Source organism: Pongo abelii, chromosome 4 (genome assembly GCF_028885655.2).
Source record: "Pongo abelii isolate AG06213 chromosome 4, NHGRI_mPonAbe1-v2.0_pri, whole genome shotgun sequence".
Classification (NCBI taxonomy): Eukaryota; Metazoa; Chordata; class Mammalia; order Primates; family Hominidae; genus Pongo; species Pongo abelii.
In genome coordinates this window covers 183,876,101-183,888,339 of record NC_071989.2, presented here as the reverse complement: position 1 = coordinate 183,888,339, position 12,239 = coordinate 183,876,101, and the positions used below count along the sequence as shown (strand labels likewise).

General features: G+C 39.4%; 1 long non-coding RNA gene across 1 annotated transcript; it reads right to left on the bottom strand.

The window, feature by feature from the left end:
* Positions 1 to 4,727: 4,727 nt before the first annotated feature.
* LOC129059633 (uncharacterized) lies at positions 4,728 to 8,677 on the bottom strand. Its single transcript, XR_008525651.2, has 3 exons — positions 8,268 to 8,677; positions 6,236 to 6,431; positions 4,728 to 4,991 (listed from the first exon to the last, which is right to left on the bottom strand). It is a non-coding gene; the product is annotated as an uncharacterized LOC129059633 (long non-coding RNA).
* Between the last annotated feature and the right edge of the window lie 3,562 nt (positions 8,678 to 12,239).

Below are 12,239 nucleotides of genomic sequence, written 5' to 3'. Positions count from 1 at the left end.
CTTTGTTTCTCCAGTGCAGTGAAGCCCTCCTTTTCAGTCTTCTGAAGCTCTCCTTTCTAGTTCCACATTCTTTAAAACGAACCTCCTTCTGCCTTTTCCACTGTTCCTCCCTCTCTCCCTCGCCTCCTTTCCTCCCCATCCACATATGTTTTCCTTTCCCTGTTCCCGTCATTTATAATAGAAGTTAAACAAGCTACCAGGCAAAGGTGGAAGAAGGGAGAATACTCCACCCTCTTTAGCAGCAGGAGGAAGAGGGAACACTAAGAACATTTGTGTGTTCATAATTTTTGTTCCATTACAAGGAATAGGTGCCCCTCAAGCTACAAGGTAGGGCAAGGCTGTTTTGATGAAAGGAACAATGTTAAAAGCACAGTCAGTAAGATCTGAATTTCGATCCCAAATCTGACAGACGCCTACTGGGCATGGCATTTAACTTCTGGGAACCTCTGCAAAATGAGGATACAAATGTGCATTTCACAAGGTAGGCTGAGGATCAAATGAGATAACAAGCGTAAATCACTTGTGGTATCTCACCATAGTAAACAAGAAAGACTCAGAGGATAGCAATGGAATGCAAATTTTTAGACCACACATGCACTCCCCAACTGCCCACAAGGAAAGAAGGAGTTTCCTTCCCTCAATATTAAACAAAAATAAGTAGGCTTTACTCTGATTGAATCAATTTGGGTCACTTGCCCACATCTGGAACAAATACTGTTACTGGGAGAAAGCTTTGCCCTGACTGGCTTTGGCTGGATTCCTGCCATCTCTGAGCCATCATTAAGATTGCCTTAGTCCAGTGAGGCTCCAGCCCTGGGGTGAGGGTGTGCTAATAGAGAATGGAACAGGCAGTAAATAGAATTCTCCCTACACTTCCCTCTGATCAGTGAGGTGCCCCAGCCCTCCCTGTTTTATTTTCATTGAGTATGAGGAGGAGCACAGTGTTAATTCCAGATCTGAAAGGCTATTTAGAAAGTTGTTTATCTAATCAGCTGTTTACAAGCTAGTAACCCAAAGAAACTGTTTCTTTCCCATCCGGATCTGGTAAGTCTTCCAAAGGAAGCTTCTCTGGGTCCTAGGCCTTTCTCCACATCTCAACCCTGCTCGTGGCAGGCAGAAAATTCCCACCATGAGTGACAATAGAGACTCATATTTATAAACTACTCTGCAATTTGCAAAAGGCTTTCACATCTGCTATACCACTTCATCAATGAGGGATGCTGGGGAGGATGCTGGTTTGTGGATTTCCGAACCATATTGTACTAAGGATGGAAAGAAAGGACTCTGAGGAGGAGGTTCTGTGAGGCCAGGGTGGTTAAGGCTTGCAAGGAGTGTGGGGTTGGATAGTTATAAGGGACATTATAGTTTCTGTCTACCCACCAGCCATGTCTCCTTTTGTGAACGGACCCCATGTCTTCCTTCGGAGTATCCACTATCCCCTACAGAATATAGCCTTGGTTGGGTCTTAGTAGAATTGTTAGCCAAGATGTGCATTCCTGCTGACTCCAAATGACCCCCGACCTGTGAAAGTCCATCTAGGTTCTCACCCTTTCTGGAATATGAATTTTGGTCAGAAACACAGCCAGAAAAGGGCATTCTGAAAATCCTTGACCTTGGCTCTGAAGGAGCCAGCTTTCCCCCTGAGCTTCCTGAGCTTCAATCAGATTCCACGAATATGTGCAGGACATTGCACACGTAGTGGGCACTGAGCTAAATGCCCTGACTGTCTTCTTATGGTAAATATCAGCCAGGCAGAGATGCATATTCCCATTAGTGACATGAACAGAAAACAAACAGAATAAATACCTTGAGATATTAAATGACTTAACCACTATCACTCAGCTCATATGTGCAGTTCGACTTCAAGGCCAGGGCTCTCCCCTCACCGACATGACTGCCCTAGGCTTTTCTTTTCTAATACTATCTCTAATTCCTGCCTTCGTCTTACTAATTTCCACCGTCCTGTGGCTCACAGCCCTCCCGATCCTAAAGGTGGGAACCATTGGTTTTTCATCCTCCACAGAGGAATAGTGTCAGACACACAGATGGAACTTGATCAACACTTCTCAAATAAATAAGCACGTACATACAGAATCAGTTGACTAAATATGTGAAGGGAATTCTTTAAAAAATATTTTAATTGATATCCACATATCATAAAACTCACCATTTGAAAACACTTCAGTGGGTTTTAGTACATTTACAAGTTTGTGCAACCATTACCACTCTCTAATTCCAGAACGTTTTTATTACTGTTGAATTGTGAGAGGTCTTTGTATATTCTGGATGTTAGACTCTTATCAGATACATACATGCAAATATTTTTGTCCCATTCTATGGGTTGCCTTTTCACCTTGTGGACAGTGTTCTTTGACACACACAAGTTTTTCATTTTGATGAGGTCCATTCACCCATTTTTGTTGTTGCTGTGTATGCTTTGGTGTTATAGGTAAGAAAACATTGCCTAGTCCAAGGTCACAAGGATTTACACCTATGTTTTCTTCTAAGAGATGTATAATTGTAGCTCTTATGTTTAGGTCTTTGATCCATTTGAGTTAATTTTTATATGGGGTGAAGTAAGGGTCCAACTTCACTCTTTTACATGTAGAAATGAGAGTTGTCCCAGCGCCATTTGTTGAAAAGACTATTCTTGTTGAATGGTCTTGGCACTCTGGGTAAACATCAATTGACCATAGTTATATTGGCTTATGGCTTATGTCTAGAATCACAGTTCTATCTATTAGGTTGATTTATATGCCTATCCTATATCAGTTCCATACTGTTTGTAATACTTGAGCTTTGTATCATGTTTTGAAGTAAGAAAAAATTTCATTCTTTTTCAGGAGATTTTTGGCTCTTGCATTTCTACATGAACATTAGAATTATCTTGTTCATTTCTGGAAAAAAAAATAGAATTTGACAGGTATTGCATTGAATCTTCGGGTCAACATGGGGGAGTATTGCTATCTGAATAATATTAAGTCTTCCAATTCATGAGCATGGGTTATCATTGCATTTATTTAGGTTTTCTTTAATTTCTTTCAATGATATTTAGTCATTCAGTAAACAAATCTTGTATTTCCTTTGTTAAATTTATTCCTAAGTATTTTATTTTTTAGTTATTATAAATGGAGTTGTTTTCTTAGTTTCATTATTGATTGTTCATTTCTAGTGTACAGAAATATAATTGATTTTTATACTGCTATTGTATTCTTCAAACTTGTCTATTAGCTCTACTAGTTTTCTATGGGTTTTGTACAAATCGATGTAGTTTTACTTTTTCCTTACCGATCTGGATGCTTTTTATTGCTTTTTCTTGACTGTTTTCCTGGTTAGAACTGCCAGTAAAATGTTGAATAGAAGTGGTGAGAGCACACATCCTTATTTTATTCCTCCTGATCTTAGGAAGAACATTTTTAGTCTTTCACTATTAAATATGATATTAACTGGATTTTTCACAGATGTGTTCATTCATTATCTAATGAGATAATCATGTTGTTTTTGTCCTTTATTCTGTTAATTTGTCGTATTACATTGATTAGTTTTCATACTTCGTACTAACCTTAAATTCCTGAAATAAATCTCACTCAGGCTAGTCAAGGTGGCTCACGCCTATAATTCTAGCACTTTTAGAGGTCGAGGCAGGAGGACTGCTTGAGGCCAGGAGTTCAAGACCAGCCTGAGCAACATAGCGAGACCCCCTGTCTCTACAAAAAATAAAAACAAAATCTCAGTTATAATAGGAATTCTTTTTTGTACACCACAATCATTTTTGTATGCTGCTCGGTGCTGGCATTCAGTTTGCTAGCATTTTATTCAAGATTTTGCATCTGTATTCATAAGGGAGACAGGTCTGTGGTTTTCTTTCTTGAGATGTTTTTGTCCTCTCTTGGTATCAGCGTAATATTGGCCTCATAGAAAGAGTTAGGAAGTATTTCCTCCTTTTTCACACTTTGGAAGGACTGGTGTTAGTTCCTCTTTAAACATTTGGTAGAATTCACCAGTGAAGCCATCTGGTCCTGGACTTTTCTGTCTAGAAAGATTTTATAAAATTACTAACTCAGTCTCTTTAATTGTTATTGTTCTATTCAGATTCTCCATTTTATCTTGAGTCAGTTTTAGCAGTTTCAGCATTTCTAGGAATGCTCTTATTTCATCTTATTTGTCTAATTTGTTAGCATAGCATAGTTTATAGTATTATTTTATAATCTTTTTTCTGAGCACCGCTTTCGCTGCATACTATTTTTGTATGCTGTATTTTCATTTTCGTTCACCTATAAGGGAAAATTTAATCCACTAAAGTACTTACAAGATTAGATAAATGACTGCATGCCCCAAAGAGCATAGCTTTTCCTAAACCAGTATTTCTATAACCACTTCTTGTAGAGCAGTTAAGTTTGGTACATTTACACTATAGAAGACAGGGTTATATAAAAGATTGAGGAAAATCTATACGTATTGATTTGGAAAAGTTTCCAAATAAGATAAATGACAAAAGCAAGTTGTTCAACAGTTATGTAGAGTAAAACCTTGCTGTGGTTTTTGAAGGCTGTGTTATATATATTCTTGTGGAGTCACAGAAATTTCTAAAGTGATATATAAAAAATTGACTAATGGTGTCTTTATTGGGAGTGAGAGTAGGTGATGAGAGATTGTACTTTGAAATAGAGTCTCATGAGCAGATATTATTTGTTTTTGTTATATTTTCTAAATAACCGCACAAGTCAGATATAAAAATAGTTTTATTAAAAAAAAAAAAGCAAAGGGGACAAACAGTGAATTGCCCATCCCAGTACTATTAGAGGCATAAACACAACAGCTAGGTTTGGTGAGAGCGCTTCCAGACACTTTAATAATTTCTGTAATAATGAAAAGAATTCATGAACAGTAAAGTTCTTTTCCCTGTGTTCCTTTCTTGAACTAGCTCATATAACTTCCAGTGTTACATCCCTCCAGCTGTTTCGTCACAATTTCAGTAGACATTTCTTTTTCTAGCAAAAGGAAAAAGGGGTTAACATATTTCTGGATAGAAACATTCTTGCTAGTTTTCGCCTGTTTTTATAAGAGGATTTAAGAATGTTGCTCTCAGAGCATTTTGATGTCCTTCTCTCACTACGAAAGAGTTCAGAGACTCATTGGCTGATAGGCTCCATTAGAAAAGGTGTAAGGGCCTGGGTAAACATATCAGATTCCCTGTGAAGAAGACTTTGGGTTTATAGAAATTGATCTATAAATTGGAGCATAGGATGGGCACCAAAGAACTGCCATTGAATGATATTTGCTGCCATACCAGAAAGCCTTTTAATACAAATATTACTGAACACTTCATACCTACCAAGCACTGTTTTAAGTGCTTTACATGCATCAACTTATTTCGTCTTTACAACAACTCCATAAACTCGGCACCATTGTTATCTTTGTTTTTTCAGGTGAGGAAGCTGAACTGACTTTGGTGACACATATTCCCCAAGATCTGACAGCTGATGAGTGACAGAGCACGTATTCAAACCCAGGTCTGTACGGCTCCAGTCTCCTTGTTCTTTCTTAGACATTGCACTAACTACTTCTGGGGAGAATCAAAACATAGATAAAGGATTGCCAGATTTAACAAATAAAAGTAGAGGAAACCAAATTAAATTTGAAGTTCAGACAAATAACAAAAATTTAGTATAAATATGTGTCATGCAATATTTGGGACATACTTATACTAAAAAATGCCAATTGTTTATCTGAAATTCAAATTTAATTGAGTGTTGTATATTTTTAAATCTCACACAGACACTAGCCAAATTTCTTGGGGATGGAGAATAATGTGGGATATTGGGATAAAAATTGGATTTTGTTGGCTGATGTCTACTACTTGCCCTGTTCTCTGCAGTTTTTTTTTTTTTTTGCAAAGAGAATAACACATATAAAGAACAATAACAAAATAGAAAAAATATTATATTGCTTATTGAAAGTGGAACAGGCATCCTGTATTCTCACCATTCCCCCCCACCTCCCCACTTCCCTCTTTGAACCAAAAAAAAAAAAATTAAAACAGAGCTTCAGGTTCTCCCTGAATTGGAGAACAAAGCTCAAGACTGAGGTATAAATGGCTCCTGCATTCTTCCTGTTTTCAAATCTTGGGACCCTTAATAAGCCACTCTTGCAAGTAGGAGGGAAGTGGGCTTTCGGCCGGGTCAGAGGGAAGAGGGCTGGCTGGGACTGAATGGGTACTGAGCCCCTAATATACCTGTGCCCCACTGGAGAGATGCCAGCTGTCCTAGCCCCAAGAGGCAAGTCTTGCACTGGTGATTTTGACAGAGGGAGGTAGAAAGCAAAATAGCTTTTCTGACACTTGGTGGCGCTGATCCCTCCACTTGCCCACCGTACTCCTGTAGAGGTCTTGATATCTGACCAAACTGGCCACTTTTCTTTCTTTGGAGTAGCTGGGGTAAGAAAAGGAAAGTAGATCGGTAGAATAAGGGAAGAATATAGGGTATTGGGTAGAACAGGTGGCATTTCTCTCTGTAAAACTTGCCACATCTCATCTAGTAATAAAGTTAATCTCTTACAACAGCATCATTTTTTACACTTTACAAAATACCTTCACTTTATCCTGTAAACTGGTTATTGATTTGTACTTAAAATAAATTAGTCTCTAATGTGGCAACTTTCCCACCAACACTCTAAAATGCTTGCCTTCTGGAATTAGCTCCCTATTAACCTGACCATCTCTAAATGTTTTCTATCTTCAAAAATGATAATTGAATACTATTGCCAGCCATAATTATTTAGACAGCACTTTGCACATTAATATCTACTCAATTATCATTCCCTGCAGCTATAATCTTAACCCAAAATAAAGCTTAAAAAGTTGTATTTTCTCTCTCTTTAAAATTGGTTCTTTTTGTTGTTGTTCTTTCCTAATTTTCACCTTTCTTTACTCCAAATGAATTCTTTAAAATCCAAGACGGAATTTGGTAAGACCTTCCCCTAGCCTTCAGGGAATGGAGTGGTTCATTTCCAAAAGCATGAGTGAAATGGCGATCACTGCATATATTAAAGACTATGCACAATGCAGCTTTGAGAATGAGAATTCATGGAAGGAAGGGGCCAAAGCTTTGCTTCCACCAAGACCAGAACTTGCTCTCTCACCTTGATATGGTTTGACTGTGTCCCCACCCAAATCCTCATCTTGAATTGCAGCTCCCATAATCCCCACATGTTGTGGGAGGGACCCAGTGGAAGGTAATTGAATCATGGGGGCCAGTTTTTCCCATGCTGTTCTCATGATGGTGAGTAAGTCTTATGAGATCTGATGGTTTCATAAAGGGCAACTCCCCTGTACAGGCTCTCTTGCTTGTGACCATGTAAGATGTGACTTTGCTCTTCCTTTACCTTCTGCCATGACTGTGAAGCCTCCCCAGTCATATGGAACTATGAGTCCATTAAACCTCTTTTTCTTTCTAAATCACACAATCTCAGGTATGTCTTTATTAGCAGCATGAGAACAGACTAACACACACCTGCTACTCCTATAGTCAGGAAAATAATCACTGATATGCAATAATTAACAGAGGTTGTGGAGCTTGCAAAACACAGAAGGGGCCAGAGGCCTGAGACTTATTAGGAAGAAGTAGCTTGGCCACAGGAGTATGTTGTGGGAGAGGAGCAGAGAAAAAGGCGCAAATGATAGAATGAAAATACTTAATTAAAAAGACTGTTAAAAATGAGAACACATGGACACAGGAAGGGGAACATCACACACTGGGGCCTGTTGTGGGGTGGGGGGAGGGGGGAGGGATAGCATTTGGAGATATACCTAATGTTAAATGACGAGTTACTGGATGCAGCACACCAACATGGCACATGTATGCATATGTAACTAACCTGCACGTTGTGCACATGTACCCTAAAACTTAAAGTACAATAATAATAATAATAAAAGACTGTTAGAAAAGGGAGCAGGCAGAGAATGACAGATCATACAGGGACTTCTCTGTGAGGAGTGAGAGAACACAGTAACTGAACCCAAACTTACCTTTTTCAGTTTCCTCCCACCCAACTCTGTAACTGGTGCAGTTTCCTAAATCTTTCATTAAAATTTCATTGTAGGCCAGGCACCTTGGTTCACTCCTGTAATCCCAGCACTTTGGGAGGCTGAGGTGGGTGGATCACCTGAGGTCAGAAGTTCGAGACTAGCCTGGCCAACATGGCAAAACCCTGTCTCTACTAAAAAGACAAAACAAACACAAAAATTACCCAGGTATGGCAGTGCTTACCTGTAGTCCCAGCTACTCAGGAGGCTGAGGCAGGAGGATTGCTTGAACCCAGGAGGCGGAGGTTGCAGTGAACTGAGGTTGTGCCCCTGCACTCCAGCTTGGGTGATGGAGTGAGACTCTGTTTCAAAAATAAATAAATAAATTTAATTGAAGTTCATTGTAAACAAGGAGTATTTGGTTTGAAGAAGATGGATGAGAAATACTTGCAACCAACCAGAGGCAATCCTTTTCTGTTTGTGTGGAAGCAATATGCCTTAATGTTGGGATGGTCAGGCTGTCTCTTGGGAAACTCATGCAAGAGTTTTCTCTAGGATTATGGTGCCCAGTACGGTAGTCACTAGCCACCTGTGGCTATTCTTATTCTGCGCTTGAAATGTGCACAATATGGTCCAAAATGTGATGTGCTGTAATTATATAATACACACTCAATTTTCAAGATTTACCTCAAAGAAAAGAATGTAAAGTATCTCATTAATAATTTGTATATGGATTACATGTTAAAATGTTAATATTTTTGATATCCTAGGTTAAGTATTGTTAACATTAATTTCACCAGCTTCTTTTAACTTTCAGAAATGTGGCTCCTGGAAAATTTCAAGTTACATGTGTGCTCACATGTGTGGCTTGCTTTAGATTTCTGCTGCACAACACTGCTCCAGGGTATATGCCCAGATGTGAAATTCTTAGGTCATGTTTCATTTTAGTCAAGGTTGCAATAGATGATAGATGATATATACTCCAATTGAATTGAAGCGGTTCAGTGCAGGAACTATTTACAAGCATGACACAGGGTTGAGAACAACAAATGGGATGGTGAAGCATCCTAGGGTTAAAAGCAGCATGAGCTGTCAGCACCCCAAGACCGGAAGGAACAGTTCCCAGGACCTAGAGTGAGAACTGAGGAAGAGGGCTGTCAGACTGAAGTTGTGGTGGTTAGGAGAAGAACATAGCCACCAGCAAACTGTCCAGGCAAGGGAGCATGGAGCTGGGAGATGAATAAGTTGCCCTCACTCCTCTTCTGCCTTCAGATCTGCAGCCACAGTCAGCCAAATCCAGATATACGCATGAAGGCAGTTCGTGATGCACTGTGTGTGAGTCAGCCTCCCAGGCACAGAACGGTGGGAAGACAAGTGGAGAAGGGGTCCAGAAAGGCAAATGGAAAATAGCCAGCATATAAGGAGTGTACACTATCAACTTTGCTCCACAGTGTCAACTTGTGTTCCAAAGTGGTTGAACCAGTTTTATTGCCATTAGCATGGATAAGAGCACCTGTAGCTACTTGAAGTACAAAAAAAAAAAAAAAAAAAAGAAAAAAAGCACTTGTAGCTACACATTGTTATCAGCATTTGGTATTGATCGAAGGCTATTTCTTTTAACTTTTTTCAATTCAGTGGATATAAAATAGCATATAATTGACATTTCAATTTGCATTTCTCTGATTACTGATTATATTGAGTGCCTTCTCATATACATATTAGGCACTTGATCTTCCTCTTTAATGAAATAGCTGTTCATGTCTCTTGCCTATTTTTCAACTGGATGTATTCTCTTTTCCTAATTGATTTGTTAGCATCCTTTATGTAAAGCACACATCAATCCTTTATTATTTATATGTTTCTCTCCATTTGTGGCTTTTGTTTTCACTTTACTGAAGTTTTTCTCAACAGAAGATCTTGGTTTTATTACAATAGGATTTTTTGCTCTTTTTCTTTATAGCTATGCTTTCAGTGTGTTATTTAACAATACTATATTAATTCCAAGGTCATAATGTGTTTTTTTCTGATACAAGTTAAATAGTGATAAATATAAAAACATATGGATAAGCAAGAGATAAAAAAAAGTTACCTACGGTCCCATTAACAGAAATAACCACTGGCATAATTTTTCTAAGTTCTAATTTCACATAAAAAATGATGTGGTATCCAGATAAGCCTCATGAAAAATAATCCATATTTAGCATCACAGCGTTTCTAATAATCTCCTGCTAAAATTTCTAATCCTATAATAGAAATATTATATATTAAATATTTTCTAAACTCTCTTACTTATGAAAATTAATCTCTTTCCTTTTGTTATTTGTTTTTCTTTCTCTCTAATGGTAACTTAAATTTCCACTGCAAGTATGTCTCATTCTTTAGACAGAAAGAAGAAATGTTTGAGCCAAAGGTGAGTCCAATAGAGAGAGTCAAATGTTGAGGTATGGCTTCAAGGAATCAGATAACAAAAGAGTCATCTGGAAAGCACCATATGGAGACACAGGCCAGGCCTTCTGCCCAACTCCCACACAGTTATCCAAAAGTAAGCTTGACATCATCTTGTTTATAGCAAAATGAAATATTTCTTTTTGCTGTTGAAGAAAATCTGTAAAGATCTTGACTACTCTAACTTGATTATGCAAATGTAATTTCACACTTTTTTTTTTTTTGAGATGGAGTTTCACTCCTGTTGCCCAGGCTGGAGTGCAATGGTGCGATCTCAGCTCACCACAACCTCCACCTCCTGGGTTCAAGCGATTCTCCTGCCTCAGCCTCCCGAGTAGCTGGGATTACAGACATGCGCCACCATGCCCCATAGAGATGGGGTTTGACCATGTTGGTCAGGCTGGTCTCAAACTCCCGACCTCAGGTGATCTGCCTGCCTCGGCCTCCCAAAGTGCTGGGATTACAGGCGTGAGCCACTGCACCTGCCAATTTCACACTTTTAACTACTGAAGTTGAAATGTGCACAATATGTGCCTCTCAGTGAGGCCATATTTTGTGAAATAGGTGTTTCAGTTATTTATTGCTACATAACAAGTTACTCCAAAATTTAGTGACTGAAAACAATTGTATTACTATCTGTAATAGTTTCTATGAGCCAGGAATTCAGTTAGTGCCCAGGTGAAGAGTCTGGCTCAAGGTCTCCCATACAGTTGCAGGTAGATGTATGAATGGGAATAGTGGATGGCTGAGGCAGCTGAGAGCTGACAGGTGGCATCTCTCTTCCTTGATGTGTTCCCATGGCTTCCCATGTGTGAGCTAGTTTGGGCTTTTTCACAGCGTGATGATCTCAGGGCAGTTGGACCACTGTTATATGGTAGTCAAAAGCTTCAACAGTGAGTGTTCCAGTGACCAAAAGAGAAGTTGTGTGCCTTTAATCCTTCAACACCAGAAGTCATATAGTTTCATCTCCACAATTAAACAATTGCAGAAGCCTACATGTTTTCAAGGGGAAGGAACAGAGACTCTACTCCTCAAAGAGCTGAGTATAAAAGAAATTGAGAATGTATTTTAAAACTACCAGAGTCTGCCCTCTAATCACAAATGATTTACAGTCCTCCCACATGCAAAATACACTCACCTCCTCACAAGGCCCCCTCTCCCCAAGAAGTTTCATTCTGTTACAGCATTGGGCTTAGACTTTAGGTCTAGGATCTCATCATCTATATCAGGTCTGGGTGCAGATGAGGATCCTTAGATATGGTTCTTCTAAATCTAATCAGTGTTCTGCAGAGACATGTTACTCACCCATAACATGCCAACATATGATGGTGGGACAGGCATAAGATAACCACATTAAGTACTTCCATTCACAAATGGAGCAAAAATGTGCACAGGACCCAGCAACCACACCAGCACCCTGCCCTGCTGCTAGTGTGAGTGCTAGCACAGGTACCAGCAACACCCCCACCAGTGTCGCTTCCCAGAAGATGTGTGTGCACCCTGGTATGGCTTCTGGCATGTGCGAGTGAGCACAAATCCCACTGTCACCACACTGATGAAGTGTTTCAGGTGGAAGCCCCTCATCAGAGTGTTGTGGCCAATGGACTGGGAACACCACAGCTCTTCTAGTGCAGCAGGTTCTTAACCTTATGGGGCCAGAGAACAAAATCAGGGGCCTGGTACAAACCAACCAAAGCTAGAGCACGCAGCCCAGGAGTGCTGAGCTGAGTCTTGGCCTGCTAAAATCTTCCAGAAATGAAGCCAGTTGACT